Here is a 17428-nt window from a genome sequence, read left to right as displayed (position 1 = left end):
ACTCCGCTGAAGAGACGATAAGATGTCATTTTTCTTGTCAGTGCTTGTTTGGGGTCATAGATGGGTGGACTATAAAAGGCAGAAATGATCAGATGAATACTGAAATAAAATGCATGCTGAGAAGTAGATGGAGACACTCACAGACATGATAATGCCTCCTTTTTTTTACCCAGAAGCATTTGCTTGAGTTCACCCACGGTTTATTTGGAACACATAAAATAATATTTATTGGAGCACAAGATCTCAAGGGAGTTTTATTTGAAGAGATTTTTTTTAACTGAGCTTTACTGATGTTATTATTAACAGTCTCATGCTGTTTTCAGATGGAACCAGAGCAGATGCTGCTTGCCTCTGAACATTTAACACATTTACAGCCTTGATGTGACATTATGCCATAATTACACCATCCTTGGTACCATCACCACCTTCTGCCAAACTGCAGCAAACACTTCTAAGGAACTGCAGATGCCCATTCCACCAACGCTAATAAACGGACACTTACACGTGTGAAGTTGTGAGCACATATACACTCACTAGCCACTTTATTGGGAACACCTGTTTAGCTGCTCTTTACTACAAATACATTAGCCAATCACTTGGGAGTGAGCCAGTGCATTGAAGCATGCAGACATGTTCAAGACAACCTGCTGAGGTTCAAACTGGGGAATGAAAGGTGATTTAATAAGGCTACAGTTCACATGGTCTCACCAAAACTGGAAATAGAAAACTAGAAAAACATTGTCTGGTCTCAATTTCTCCTGCTAAGGTTAAATATCATGAGAGCATGAATTCATTGTGCCTTGCATGAAAGGTTTTAAGCTGGTGGTGGTGAAATGGTGTAGCACATTTTTTCATGGCACACTTTGGGCTCCTTAGCACTATATGACTATCACAAACACCACAGCCTACCTCAGTGTTGTTGCTGACCATAGTCATCCCTTCATGACCACAGTGTGCAATCTTCTGATGGCTGCTTCCACCAGAATGACGCACCATGTGATAAAGCTTAGTTAATCTCAAACTGGTTTCTTAAACATGGCGTTCACTGCATTCAACTTACATCAACAGTCACCAGATTTCATTCCAATAGAGCGCGATTGGCATGTGGTGGAATGAGAGATTCTCATCATGGATGAGACCAGAAATTTGGAGCAAAATCTCTGAGGAAAGTTTCCAAAACTTAGATTAGTCTTTGCCAAGAAGATTTAAAGCAGTTCTAAAAGCAAAAGAGGATCCATCCCAATATAATGGCAAGATGTACGTAATGAAGTGGCCGGTGTGTGTATACATGACAAATACAGAGGTGTGTTTTTATTTCTGTTTAGTTTCTCTGTGACTTAATAACTATGAAGTTAGATTTTGGTGCAGATGGTGCAGTTGAAATGATTATTATTCACTTCCTTGAATAGTGCTTGGGCCTTGGCCTAGTTGTGAGTTTTGTAATTTTCTAACTTTATAATAATTTAGACTTGGGATGGGCAGAGAAACAGAAACATCTTACAATACTGCATGTTGCAATTCAACAAAAACTAGCACAACCAGCCTCAGAAAATCTCCCCTCAGCTGAATCAGCTCCTTTCAGTATCAACGTAGATTGAACATTTTAAGCTTCACTGCATTTATTGCAGGGTTTTCACATTTTATACCAACAGTGTACAGGTGCTGTGTTTTCTGTGACTTTCAGCTGGCTCTGTTATATTATACCAAACCATAGACTATAATACTGATGATCATTGTTTTGGGGATATCAGCAATATCACTCCCACAACTACAGCTACAGCCCAGAGTCTTAACTTAACCTAGCTCAACTATCTTTCCAAAAAATAGCAAATAAATAGCCAAAAAAACAACAACCCCATAACCAAATCAATCACCCCCACATCTCTTTGTCTACAAATTATGACAGTTTGTCCATATCACATAGGTTTTTTTTTAGGGGATTCCCAAAAAGCAGTTGGCACATGCTAATTAGTAAACTTTAAAGGTGCTGACAGGATGGAGCCAGACTGGCTTTAAGGTAAGCTAAATCTCAGATATTACAAGGATATTGTTCTTGTATCTGTATGTTGTGACTCTAATGAGTAAAGTATTTTATTACATTCTTCGAAATTCTCAAGTCACTTAGGGTCCACTCAAATAAACACACAAAAGTACGTTCTTATACACCCGCAGATAAAGGTAAACTGTGCCTACAAACCCGAACTATTTAACAAAAAATGCGAGTGATAGTTATATGAGAGAGTGTGACTGCATTATTAATCCTGGGAGAGTTAATATTTGATAATCTTTAACCATACTGTTAAACATGCTGTTTAGAAATGCAGGGCAGAGTGATACCACTGACTTTGTATGTCCAGCTCCACTGCTGAGACTCAAGGTGAATTTGTGTGAAATGTCTCATCGGAATTGGTCTTAATAGCCACAGAGGTGATGAGGTCCTGACTTCTGTTACACATGTCACTTTGCATTAGTGTCCACATTAGGGCCTTCTACTCTGCAACCAATCAGAGCCACTTAAAAACAAAATCAACAGATCCCTTTCTAATTGCTCCTTAGCAAAGCAATTTAGCAGAGGCTCTTGGGAACTGACTTTCATTTGAGTTTGTCAAATGCAGGCCTTGCTTGATTTGTTTTGGCCCAATCCAAAATTAAAACAGTTTCTGAAGCATTTGCAGTGTGTGTGTGTGTGTGTGTGTGTGTGTGTATAAAGTAGCCGTGTGTACTCCTTTACGTTTTGCTTTTCTTTTTGCAAAAATATATTAATAACACTAATTGCCCCTGGGTGTACTGTGGTGAAAAAGTATAATAGAATAATAGCATCTCGTTAATCAGTTGTATTTATCCATCCTTCTCATGTCCTCTCTCAGACAAATGAGAATATTAAAAGCAATTTGGTTCTTTTCTGTTCATTCCTGCAACAATAACAACTCCTTAAAAATTCAATCACACGTGGCACGAGTAGGGTTTTACATCACTGATGTCTTGCAAAGCAGGAGAAAAAAAATGCTTTGACAGCCTCAAGTCGAAGAATGAGGTTTTTTGTTTTGTTTTTTTTATACTTCCAATTTCACAGATACAGCTGGGGACGCACAAAAGAAAAATGTTGTCAAGTTCAAATATTCCGAATGAATCAAACTCTATTCTATTCATTCCATTTCAAAGCAAGACTTAAATATGCCTTATGTGTCATCATCAAGAGGTAATTGGGAGTATGTTGAGATCAGGGAAACCAGAATACTTCAGTTTGTGTCCAAAGAAGTTATTTTTTTATTTTATCGGTTACTAATGGAATAATTTTACTTTTGTATCAAGCGGAGTAATATTTTTTTTGGCTCAGTTTTTATCCTAGAGACATATTTGTGCATTTAAGTGATATCACTGCCGATCTTTGACTCAGATATTGCAAGACTTACTGGACAGACTGGCATGAAATATGATGTATTCTGGCTTTGATCATCCCTGTAACAGCAATTCACTCATGTTATGAAATATCACGTCATCAGTTTGATAGTAGCTGCAAGATGGTTCTCCTCCAGAAATCAATAAACTACTAAAAGAACGTCTTCATCGAGAAAAAACAATAAAATGTACGCATACTTTACCTGATGAATACATACCTGCAAAATTAATGTGATTCACCCAAGCTTCAATTTGTGCCTGGAGTTAATTTGCATATATTTTCATGCTAACATGCCAAAGTGGTTGGTGAACTGCATGGTAAACAAGCTTTTAAGCTGCAATATATCAGCATGATAGCATTATCATTATGAGCAAATTAGCATGCTACATTCAGCATTTTGTTCAGACCTCTCTAGCAGGGTGCAGGCCAGCCTCACAGGGCTTCTAACACTGCTGCAGACCCTTAAAAAGCTTTTGTAGCATTGCTTTAAGCTTAACTCATCCCTCAGAATAGAAATACACAGTATGCTTAAGCAGTCATTGGTATAATGCTTTATATTACACGCTTTTGTGTAAGCATAGATCCACCTGAGTAAGCACAGCGCTGTTTAAAAGCATGGTACTCAGGATTCTGCATTGTGTGTACGTGTATTATTAGAGCAGGAAATTTTGCTTCTCAGCTCTTTTTACGTTCATACTGAGAAAAAGAGAAATCTGTCTCTCCCCATCCTCCATCCTTATCCCTCCTTGTACCCCCTCCCTCGCCTGTGCCAGCTGAACAAAGACAACTGTTCTTTGTTTGCTTCATGCTCCGTCTGAGCTTGAAGTCAGAATGTGTCTTTTTTTTCTTCTTCTTTTTTTTACTGATGCTTGTGGCAGAGATAGAAGTACTGCTAATGTGTGCGTCTATGGGCAGCAGATATGCAGAGAAAGAAATAATCCAAAAGAAAACATTAAGCTTTGTGCCCACCAGGTTTCTGTTTGGAGTACGTTTTTGCAGATATTTTCAATAGAGGCAGCTGAAGCAGCTGTTTTTGTGAAAGCACTTTACCCGGCACCTTTTCTCGTTCAAAACACTCCACCTTTTTGTTCAGCTGCTCTCCGTGCTTGAGCTGAAAAATATCTTACAAAGAAACATGGCACTTTTGCTGTCAAGAGGATGAGATGTTCTCAGAGATCAAAGCACTTCATCCTTGAAGCATCCCAGTGCATTTTTGCAAGGGAAAAAAAAGTGTCCAGAAAGCAACAAGGATTCAGGTTGAGGGAAAGGGCAAGTTGGCCCACTTAGGAAGAAGGAAGGTGAATAAAAATGTAGTGAAGTGATTATGGCCAGCAGAGGATTTGCATTAGGAGAAGTTAAGGGAGTGATGGATTTAAATATATATATGCCCCACTCAATTTTCTCTATATGGTAGGACTGGTGTGCGCTGGGGAGGGGCGGTGAAGTGATTCACCAGTCTGTGTTATTGGGTAAGTGGGGGGTAGAGGGTGGGTGGCCTCTTTAACCAGTCTGCTTCCTCGTGGAATATCTCTTTGTCTTTATTTTTTATAATTCCTCTTCTTGTCTTCAGAGCCCTGATTGCCTTTTCATGCTGGTTTATATTACTAGTCATTAGCACCGTGCCAGGAAGAAAAGAACGTGCATGTCACAATTAATTATTTCCATAGCATGATGAGAAAGTATGCATAATTAATCGGCATGTTCATAATGCAGATGTCAGTTTGTGTGGTCTGTGAAAATTTTGTATAATGTGCAAAATTCTCAGTTAGAGGGTAAATCCTTTGGACTGTTAAAGTCTCTCAGTGAATGGGATAATTTAGCTCCATTTCCTGGCTGACTGATATCAATAGATTGAGAGTTAAAGAGCGTGAAGAGAGTGGGTGGCTATTAGCTCTTATAAATCATGCTGATTCTAGAACGAAAGAGCCAGTGCTTCAGAGGAGAAGTGAGTGGGTGGAGGGTGTCAAGGACAGGAAAACTTCAGAGAATGTACCTTAAAGAGTCTTTAGCAGAATGACCAAATTACGCATAGGCAGCATGCTGCAGTAAGGAAATTCACGCTCGGGCACTAGTCAAGCTATTAATTTGCTAAAGACTATCAGACTGCCCTCAGCTGCTGCTATTGTGCGTTCTATACACACAGATGACTCAAAAACAAATTATGCCCGTAGTTATATTTTAGTGTTAAAATACAACCCACACAAAATGTAAATACACACCAGGTCCAGTGTCCTCTCAGGCAATGTTGATACAGCATCCACGAATCACCATCTGCAGGTTATCCAAGAACAGCCCGCAGCACACCATCAGCTCTGGGACTAATTGTAGCTGCAGGATTCAGTGCAGTAATTGGAACAGATTTGGGATTTCTTTTAAGAGCTTTATTTGATTAAATCACCGCAGTGAAGCAGGGTTTCAGCTAGCCAGCCTCATTACATTTGAATAACACTACTCCATGTAAACAGTGGGGCCCTACCTCTAACTTTGTCATTCAGTTTTTCAGTAGCTGACTCCTAAGTGGCAAACTTTCACACATTACTGAAGCAATTCTTTGCAAAAACACTCGTAGGCATGGCATAGCACAGAGTGCAGTTTCTTCTGTAAATTATTAAGAAGCCATAAGAGAAAGAGAGGCACATTGTACAATATGCTATGTTCTCCCATTGCTCAGTGGAAATATTTCATTTTATGCCTTTTGGTCGTTTCTCTCCATCATGGACATCTCCGTGCCTGTACCTCTCTGTTCTTGTTAACTTGCTTAGTGGTTTGTAAAGCTGAAGTTGCATAAACATACAAAGATATCCTAAACATTGCTCCTCTGTATATCTTTACAGATATACCTCTGTATATCTGTATAACAAATTACTCTTTAAGATATACAGATTGATTTGTGGCTCTCTTTTTTTTTCACTGAATCCTGCAGTTTGCATTATTTTCTGCAAATTCTGACACAAACCTTATTGTGAGATAGAGTCTCATATCAGCTTGTGGGTGATATCATTTAATCTTCATTTGCAGAGTAAAATAGACCTTCAGCAGGAGCCACTATACTTGTTTTGGGCACTTTGTATAACAGTCACTAAATAGCTTTCCTGCTATGATCCTGTGACAGTCAGTCTTTCTCCAGACAGACAGAAGCACACATAATGATCAAGTATTCAGAGCTGTGATGACCTTTTATCTGATCCTCCATCCTCTTTGGCACACCCCTTATGCACATCCTCCTGTCTCCCGCTGCACTTGTTAAATCCAGACAAACATGAAATTTAAATATTAACAGGCTCCTTCAGACAAAAAGTGACATACACTCTGGGGCTGTTGTACAGACAGTGGAACTGTCAGTACTAGATTGAAATCATCTGAGTGAAAGTACATCTGTACACCAACCATGGCTAAAATGTTGCCATTTCATTATCAAGTCGTACACGAAGGTTAACTTTTAAAGTCTTGGAGTAAAAAAAAGTTGGAAAAATGGTGGATGCAAGCCGTATGATCTGAAAAAAAGAATCTGTTTTTATATAAATTATTGTTTAATATTCTCCTTTTTGTCTTACATTAAAGGAATCATTAGAACATTGAGGACCTCGACGACCAGAAGCTTACATTAACTAGCAGTGGTTACTGTTGCTGAGCAACTCCATGACCAGTTACAGATGGACGACTAAGAGTAGAAAAGCTTAATAAGAAGAAAAACACATTGCTAAATTTTTCTTCAGCCCCTGCAACTGAGAAATGTTGAGTTTATAGTGTGATTACTAGAGATGGCACGATACCACTTTTTTATGTCCGATACCGATACCGATATCATAAATTTGGATATCTGCCAATACCTATATGAATCCGATATAGTGTTTTTTAATCAACAAAACTGTTTTTTAAATATTTTGCTGCATTTTGTATAAGTTCATACTCAAGTTTAAAACAACAACTACACTAAAGCTATTCTGTTATACCTGTATGCAAAAAAAAATATTTCATAGTACAGCAATACTGATCAATCTAATAAACTTAAACCTACACCATCCTCCCTATTCTGGTATTTTAAAGAGTACTTAGCATAAATATTAAGCAACCTAACTAATAGGGTTCCAACTCCCAGCAACAACAAAAATAAATAAATAAAAAATAGGGAACCACCCCTCACGCTCCACCTCATGATGCTTAATCGACGTAATCAACCTTAATTTGATGCAGTGTGAAAAAAAATGCACAGAAATCAATTATTTTTCAAGAAATATTAAATAGATTCAACATCTTTCTTCAACAAAATTGCAGACTGCACAGATGGTACCTTCCCAAAGGAAAAAGTACTATAGCTTACTAGGGTATATATATTAGACTTAATAGTTACTATATACAGTAATGGACTTCTATACATTTTGCATCAAATTAAAACTTTGGCTGTCAGATAATTATTTATTAAAAGCTAGACATTTTAAATGAGAATAAGAAAGAAAAGTATGTCTTTGTGCCCCCTTTTCCCTGTTAATGCCCTATCGGCCCCCCTGGCTAAACTTTGCTAGATCCGCCCCTGCACAGTTACCAGCGTCAGCTACGTAGAAAAAGATCCTCGAGTAGAAAGTAATATTAAATACATTCTAACAACAGCTTATCAAGCTTAAACGTGCTGCTGTTGTTCAGCCGCTGGTTTCCTCTTTCTGGTGCAACGTGGGCCAAAAGCAAACTAGAGACACGGACTCGCGACAGAAAAGCCGATCAGCTGATCGTTAAGCAGTTTCATGATTGAAGTAGCAGCAAGAAGAGGCAGTCGCTTGTTAAGCTTAACGCAGGAATGCTTTACAAACATTCAGAGATGGACTTACACACTTGCTTTACTTCTCTCGGGATAACTTTGTCGGAGATGAAATGCCGGGTTGCTAGCGAAGCTCCACATGCTATCCAGACCACTGACAGGTCCCGCATGCCACAGCCGCTCTATCACGTGATGCATACTGCTCCGACGTGCTAACGTTCTGAGGTGAGTTACGGCGTGTTGCAAGTTTTGTGAGGTGCTTTCGTGATATTTAATGGATCGGATTACATTTTTTATTTTTCTCCGATATCCGATCCAGTAATTTAGGTCAGTATCGGACCGATACCGATACGTAATATCGGATCGGTCCATCTCTAGTGATTACATTATGGTGCTATCACCAACCTCAGGCTATAGCTGGGGATATATTTTTCCATTTGACCCAGAGCCAAAGGCAATATAGTCATGCCACAAGCCCTCTTAAGATCACTGCATGACTCCCACAGTTCCAGTGTCTACCAGTGGCATCCACCTTCCATCATGGAAATAAGGTGGTGTGTTCAAGCATGTATTTCCCCAGTGGAGAGTATGGTTCCATTTGGTATTTAAATGGGTCAAAATGTGGTGATTTATTCATGCCCTGAGTCTTTAGTGAAATTCAGCCTGACAGGCAAGCTTCAGGCTTACCCTCTCTGTGCATAACACTTGCAGTCACCCTTTCTTAAGATAAATGTGTGTAAAATAGATTTACACTATAGTCATTCAGGGTAATATTCCTGTATCTAACAAAACTACAAATCGTAGAATTCCAGCTACAACTCAATAAAGTCATACAACCAAAACAATTATTAATTCAGGGCCCTTTTAACTCTGTTTATTCACAAATTAATAAAGTATTGGTTCATACATAGTCAGGAAAGCAAGTGTGATTTTCAGATGAAAAACAGGATTTACTGCAGTAAATTTAGATGAAATAAAACTTACTCTCCATGATAAGCAGTGTTTCTTTTCATCAAGGAATATTATGCTTTACTCTGAAAGGTTGCCCTAAGACACAAAACTGTATGTACACACCCATATGGAAAAGAAATAGTAAAAATTTATAAAAGACTTGCATAAGATGTGGCCTACTTCATATAGTGAATCATATGAAAGTGGCCACTTTCTCATTACTTTCATATATTGTTTTAGTAAGTATCCAAAACATACAAGTCTCATTTATATAATTTTTCAAGGGATCTTATGTCTGTTTTCACTCTTGTATGCTTTTCATACAAGTTTCACACAAGACTAGAGATGGACCGATCCGATATTACGTATCGGTATCGGTCCGATACTGACCTAAATTACTGGATCGGATATCGGAGAAAAATAAAAAATGTAATCCGATCCATTAAATATCACGAAAGCAGCTCACAAAACTTGCAACACGCCGTAACTCACCTCAGAACGTTAGCACGTCGAAGCAGTATGCATCACGTGATAGAGCGGCTGTGGCATGCGGGACCTGTCGGTGGTCTGGATAGCATTTGGAGCTTCGCTAGCAACCCGGCATTTCATCTCCGACAAAGTTATCCCGAGAGAAGTAAAGCAAGTGTGTAAGTCCATCTCTGAATGTTTGTAAAGCATTCCTGCGTTAAGCTTAACAAGCGACTGCCTCTCCTGCTGCTACTTCAATCATGAAACTGCTTAATGATCAGCTGATCGGCTTTTCTGTCGCGAGTCCGTGTCTCTAGTTTGCTTTTGGCCCACTTTGCACCAGAAAGAGGAAACCAGCGGCTGAACAACAGCAGCACGTTTAAGCTTGATAAGCTGTTGTTAGAATTTATTTAATATTACTTTCTACACCAGGATCTTTTTCTACGTAGCTGACGCTGGTAACTGTGCAGGGGCGGATCTAGCAAAGTTTAGCCAGGGGGGCCGATAGGGCATTAACAGGGAAAAGGGGGCACAAAGACATACTTTTCTTTCTTATTCTCATTTAAAATGTCTAGCTTTTAATAAATAATTATCTGACAGCCAAAGTTTTAATTTGATGTAAAATGAATAGAAGTCAATTACTGTATATAGTAACTATTAAGTCTAATATATATATACCCTAGTAAGCTATAGTACTTTTTCCTTTGGGAAGGTACCATCTGTGCAGTCTGCAATTTTGTTGAAGAAAGATGTTGAATCTATTTAATATTTCTTGAAAAATAATTGATTTCTGTGCATTTTTTTTCACACTGCATCAAATTAAGGTTGATTACGTCGATTAAGCATCATGAGGTGGAGCGTGAGGGGTGGTTCCCTATTTTTTATTTATTTATTTTTGTTGTTGCTGGGAGTTGGAACCCTATTAGTTAGGTTGCTTAATATTTATGCTAAGTACTCTTTAAAATACCAGAATAGGGAGGATGGTGTAGGTTTAAGTTTATTAGATTGATCAGTATTGCTGAACTATGAAATATTTTTTTTTTTGCATACAGGTATAACAGAATAGCTTTAGTGTAGTTGTTCTTTTAAACTTGAGTATGAACTTATACAAAATGCAGCAAGATATTTAAAAAACAGTTTTGTTGATTAAAAAACACTATATCGGATTCATATCGGTATCGGCAGATATCCAAATTTATGATATCGGTATCGGTATCGGACATAAAAAAGTGGTATCGTGCCATCTCTACACAAGACAGATACAAACTACAAAGATTTACATGTATCTTTTCCATATGGGTAGACACTATGATGCATATAATGCAATGCCTTTTGAATTCAAACAAGCAGGAAAAAAAACACTATCACTATCCAACAGTCAAGATAGGGAAGATTGTGTAACCAGTCATAGTCATGTGTACTACACTGTAGCTCCTTTAGCATGAAAGCACCTCATCCAAATCAATTCTTCTAAATGGCCAAAGTCACGTATTAAAATACATTTTAATTCTGGACAAAAATCACAAATACTAGCTAGAGTCTCGCAATAATAGCAACATCCCACCAATCAGTATCTTATGAACAACTACTGACAACTGTACAGTAGTTATATTAGGTGTGAAAATAATAGATTTCCCAGTCACCTGATAAATGAATGACTGACAGTGCTTTACATGCATATTTTCCTTATAAAACAGTGCCTGACAATATGCTAAATGCTTAGCTAGCTATACAACAGCTTCATAGTTTTAAAGCTATTCAAACTGCAGCTTGCTTTTGCTATTGCTGCATGGGTTTTTTTGGCACTCCAGGTGATATTATTGCACATTGATGTGATTCTTCAGGGGAGGACTGAAACATCAATTCAGGCCTGAAACTTGACTTCCACCTAGGGCTCTCACTTTGCCCCGTGAACCTGTGTGTTTATTCAAGACTTTCATGACATCAGATGTCCTTTCATGATTATCAAGACCAAAGAAATCACATATGAATGGCATTATTGGATGTCTAGTATAGGAATTTTGGAAAAAGGTGATTATTAACTCCCAAAATATGGAGGAAGGTGGAAAGAGAGTCTGCACCCATGACCAAAAGGTCAGTTATACAAGGCTGAAATTTGTCCATGTTTGTCTGATGAAAGATATCCAGAATACAAATGCAAAAGATTTCAAACTAACCAATCTGCTTGAATGCTGAGTTTTCAAGGTATGCTAAAGGTGTAGATGCACCTTCAAAAACTCACTAAGAATATAATAATCATAGCCCATCCTAATAAACATGATCTTTATATTCAGGTATCAAGTATTAAAAGAACTGAACAATGACTGAAACTGAACCCAAGCTACAAAAATATAAAAAGGCTTAGTGTATTTGTTCGGTTGGTGTTTCTGACTGGCGTGTTTTCTAGCTAGTAGTTATTTTTAAACATTTAGCTCCATCTCATTTTTTATGCTCTTCATCTTTCCTTTGATTATCCATCACACTCCAGTATGGCTTTGGATGACAAGTATACTGTTAGACAACATGTTATTTGAGAGACTGAACTCTGACGAGTAGTAATAAGCACTAGACAATAAAGAATTAAAGAAAGACTCACTGAGCCCAACCCCATCAAACCTAGCGCAAAAAAAATGATACATGTAAACACAGCTGTTCTGATGCCACCTGGGCTAGTGTCACTTTTAGTTCCTCTACAGAAACAAGCTTTCAGACACTGTTCACTGATGTAAAAAGCATCCAGACACTCCCTCTGAAATCTTTAGGCCTGTGCTTCTGCTTTCATTGACTCCAGGTCACCTGTATCAGTGAGCAAAACAAAAGAATAGGCCCACTGTTGGCTACAGTCAAACATGAAAAAAAAAAATTCTCGAGACAAACATATGTGATGACAGACAATAAGACACAGAGCAGCATTGTGTTTTGTTTTGTTTTTCCACTCTTGGGGGCTGTAAGTGAAGGAAAGAGAGAAAGGCGAGCAGAATGACAGCGAGAAGTTGACCCATGATTCGCCTCCAGTGAAAGGCCCACAAAGACCCACACACAGTGTCAGAAACAGGATGAGATTTTTATCAAGGTCACTAGACAGGGAGCTGTATTCCATTACTCAGACATTTATAGCCTGTAGAAAGGTCTTTTTTTTTTCAGGAAAAATGTAATATTGAAGTATAATTTTGTGCATAAAGTGTCAGACTTCCAACTTTTAATTATATAGATTTCTGTTGGATGGACATCATTACACTCTAATGATGTTTTATCAATAAGGATATCTTTTGAAAATTGTTTTAAGGGCTTATTTTTGGCCTTTTTGTCTTTCTGTTACTTACTTTATTTAGATAGCTAATGTTTAAAGCAGGGAAAAGTTACAGGAAACATGGGAAATAAAGTAAGCAGGGCAAAAATCCCTGACTGGACCTAAGCTAGGTCAAGTCTGTGTCTAAGGCCACAAAGACAGGCCGGGAGAGAAGACATCATAAGTAAGGCAATGCAACCAACAACCAGATACCTGAACAAAATCAAAACTGACAAAACTGCACAGCAAATGCTGAAAACAAATAAAGCAAAACACAGTTTAGCATCTGACAGTGCAATAACTACAGAGGAAACTGAATGGCTTATGGGCCCATGTGGAATAATAGCTTACATTTTTTTAAAGCAATGCTAAACTAGCAGAGGATTAGTTATATGTTTCAGTAATGGAAGCTTTGGGTGTTTTTCCTGTTTCACTTTAGTCTAATCCACCTGCAGATGCTAGGGGATAAAGTGGAAGCCAACAAGTATTGACACTGCTTTTTAGGCCTGCAACGTCCACAGTAATTACACTAATGCGGCACCCTCTCAGCAGGCTCATTTGTTTGGTTTCCATAGAGCTTACCAGATGGTCCCCTAAGTCCTGTGTTCTTCCATATTCATGAGATGAAGTTTGACCCTGTCACCTTAAGGGCTGACCTCTAACCTGGACTCTTGAGGACATCAATGGGATATGGAAGAGGGTTGGCACATCAACACCCACCCGCAGTCCCAGGGGTGAGTGGCCGACCCCGCTGACTGTAGGCAATGGAAATGCGTGAATACCAGTTTGAGCCCAAGCTAGGCGAGCCTTTACGTGGTTTCCCAGGCTTTGATGGGATGTCACATCTACAAGGGAACATCTGTCCCATCCACACGGAGCCCTGTAGGGGTGGAGGAGGCTTGATATGCAGACAAAGTCACGGAAAGCAGACTAATGGTGTCAGACCAAGCCATCCATGTACAAAAGTGTGCCATTGAACTCCTCGCAGGATGTTTTCGTGATCACGAACAAACCAAATCATCATGGGAATAAAGATAGCAACTGCAAATCGGTGACCTTCAAGACCGATCAACACAGTATGTGACCACTTGTCACTTTATCTATATAACCATGAGTTTGCGCTGTCTTTTTCCTTCCTTTCTATTTTAAAGGAAGCCATTACAAGGTTTTTTGTGCTAAGGAAACTGCTTATTAAAAAAGAACAAAGTGAGACTGTGGAGATAATCAAAATTCCATCGGGATGAGGGCTGAGTCACCAAATGACACAGCATGATTTCTTCCTGTCTCTGTACAATTACAGAGCAGATTCACAAGGAACATTTTTCAATTTCATGTATTTTAAACTCTTCTTCTTCTGAGCAAGCTGAGAAGGGTGACATGTCCAGTATAATTTGAATTGTGTTATTTCAATTACAGTTCTCCCATTGTTCCCGCAGCTTTACGAACGTGTTTGGTTTTTGAGTACCTCTTTAAGCTGTCACTTCTGAAATCTTCTCACTGTGGTGTTTGCAATAAAGAGACTGAAACAACAAGATGTGCGAATGTGAAATATTTTATTAGCTCAACGCTTCAGTCAAATGAAATGAGTGAAATGAAAGTGTAGCAGTTACAGAAGCATTTTATTACGTATTCAATAACATTCCGATGCTAAGTGATATGATTAGATGAGCATGTGCGATGGTAATGTTTGCTTTTTTTTCCTTCTTTAGTTGCTACGACGGCAAAAATATCAGCATGGTGGCTCTTTATTACTGATCTTATCTGGGCCTATTCGGCCACAGTAGTTTACAGGAGCTGTGTGACTGTGTGGTGGAGATGAGCCGGAGTGAAGATAACACTGCACATCCATCTGACTAATTGGCTCTACAGTGCAGACAGAGGAAAAAACTCTGATTTATGGGGCCTGAGGATGCAGTTTCTCCCTTTTAAAGTATCTGTCCTTCTCTATCAGCTTGCATTAAAGTTTAAATTCAGAGCCCATTTACCAATTAAAAAATTGTAATCCATGATCTCATTTACGGCATTCTGTGCGCTCCTCCTGTTTAATATACACCCCGTGATAGAGCCATCTATCTCACGGTAATTGTGGGCATTTTGTATTTTCTGTGTGTATTGTAAAGCAGAAGAGCAATAAAAATGTGTAACCCCGGGCGACACCACCTCTGGCAGGCTAAAAGCCTTCAGAGGGGGTTTGTACAAAAGAAGATTCAACCATATAAGCCGATTATGTTCCCCCAGAGATGATCATGTAACATTTTATTTTGGGTAGCCACAAATTATTCGCCTATTATGTGCACAATGGCTTCTAATTAGCTATTCACTCATAATTTGTGGACTATCTCTTTCTATGGCGAGATTCTCTACAGGGTTTAACAGGGACATTGGTGGTTTTAGTGGCGCTTTCACAGAAATGGTGCCCCTAGGGTAATGTGACACACAGTGCTGACATAGTATGTCGTGCCACAGGAAAGACAGCCCTGTCTAGTCCAATGCACTGACACCATGGATACAGTACATGTCACCATTTCCAACATCACACTTGTCACATGATTCCTGCCACTGTTGATACGTCCTTCTCATGACAGCAACAGAGACTGCGGGAAAAGAAAGCTTCACACCAGTAGCTCAAAGTTGACACTCCGGATATCTGACCTTAACTGGGAGTTTAGTGAGCTTCACTGTTCGCTGCGTATTGTGACATACTAGAGAAGAAGACAACATAAAGGGGAATTTATTCAGTGCATTATTATTTAGAGAAATAACACTTATTTTCCTTTTTATGCAGAAAACACGATTTTAAACTATTTTCACCAAATCTCTCAGTCTCCTACTCATCATAAACTTTTAGTCTAATATGGCTCTTTGGCCCATACTGCTGTACATTTATGGGCCATTTCATTAGGTATAAGTGTTCAACTGCTTGTTAACACAAATATCTAATCACCAAATCACATATCAGCACCTTGATGCATTTAGGAATGCAGACATGGTCAAGGTGACCTGCTGAAGTTCAAACCAAGCATCAGAATGAGGGGGGAAAAGGGATTTTTGACTTTGAATGTGTCATGGTTTTTGGTACCAGATGATAAACTGCTGATCTAAAGGAATTTTCCCACACAACCATCTTTAGTGTTCTGAGAATTGAGAAAATATCCAGTGAGTGGCAGTTTTCTGGTGAAAATAACTGCTGGCTATTCTCCTCTGACCTCCTGTTGATGCCAGAGGTCAGAGGAGAATGGCCAGACTGCCTCAAGCTGATAGGAAGGCAACAAACCTTAAAGCAGATGGGCTACAGCAGCAGAACATTACATCAGTTCATAGTTGTGTCAGCTAAGAACAGGAAACGGAAGCTACAGTTTACATTAGTTTGAAAAAAAAAAAAGGATAACAGAAAAATGTTGTTTGATCTGATGTGAGTCTTGATTTTTGCTTCAACACCACACGGACAGAATGGGCCGCTCAGTACTATCACATTCCAACATCTCCTTTGGGATGTGGTGGAATGGGAGACTGGCATCAGGGATGTGCGGCATAAAAAACTGTAGCAAAGATTAAATTCAAATAATTATTTGAAATGTAGGAAATACAGACTGGTTTAGCTCTGAGCTATTTACACAAGTACAATATGAAAAATGCTAGAAGCAGGGTAGCTCAAATTACTATACAATAGAAACCAATGAAGGATTATTTAACTGTTTAGAGCATCATGCATCTCTTCACTACAACATCCTATTATTTGGTGTAGAGCCACAGAAAATAACTGTTTTCCCTTCAAATTCATCTAAAATGAAGCAAATTACTCATAAAACTGATGTTATTTCATATGTTACAGTTGGAGACCACATGTTAATCTGTTAAAAAAATTATTGGATCATCAATTCATTTAAAAAAAAAAAAAAGGGTTTATAGTTCGCTCACTGGAGAGCACAGAACAAGCCCCCCCACCCCTATCAGTCTGACAAATTGTTCTCAGTCTTCTGTTCTGAGTTTGATCTGATTTATACGAATGATCTCCTTGTTATAATTTCTCATATGTGCACTTATTCTCCCCAAATTTCTTAAAGACGAGTTGTCATGGACTGTGTTAAAGATTATTTCTGGATGTTTCTAGTTTCATGTCTGACAGGATAGAACAGTCTTCAAGTCTGATCCTCTGTAATGTCAAAAAAGAGGAAAGGTGGGCCTGCTCTAATGTATCCCTCACAGTATCTCTAAATTTCACAGTCAAATCCACTCTTTAATGGTCATGTTAGACTTCAAAATGTTAAGATGGTGACAGTAAAACATGATGTGGTGGCTCTGCTCATATTTTATATGCAGTCTTTATGAAATATAGTGAAAAATCAATAGAAAAACAACAGAAATAGTACAAATTCAAAAAACAATTCTACCCACACTGCTGGCTTTAACATATTTATTTATATGTAAATTTTACATGCAATTTGTTACATAAGGTCAATATAAAATTTACATTTAATGGAATCTGTTGCACTCAGTTTATATCAAGCACATTTTTTTAAAGAGAAAAAAAACATTTGTCTAAATAAACAAATAAAAAGTTGCATTT

The sequence above is a fragment of the Maylandia zebra genome, linkage group LG5 (genome assembly GCF_041146795.1).
Source record: "Maylandia zebra isolate NMK-2024a linkage group LG5, Mzebra_GT3a, whole genome shotgun sequence".
Taxonomy (NCBI): domain Eukaryota; kingdom Metazoa; phylum Chordata; class Actinopteri; order Cichliformes; family Cichlidae; genus Maylandia; species Maylandia zebra.
Note: the sequence above shows the minus strand (reverse complement) of the source record.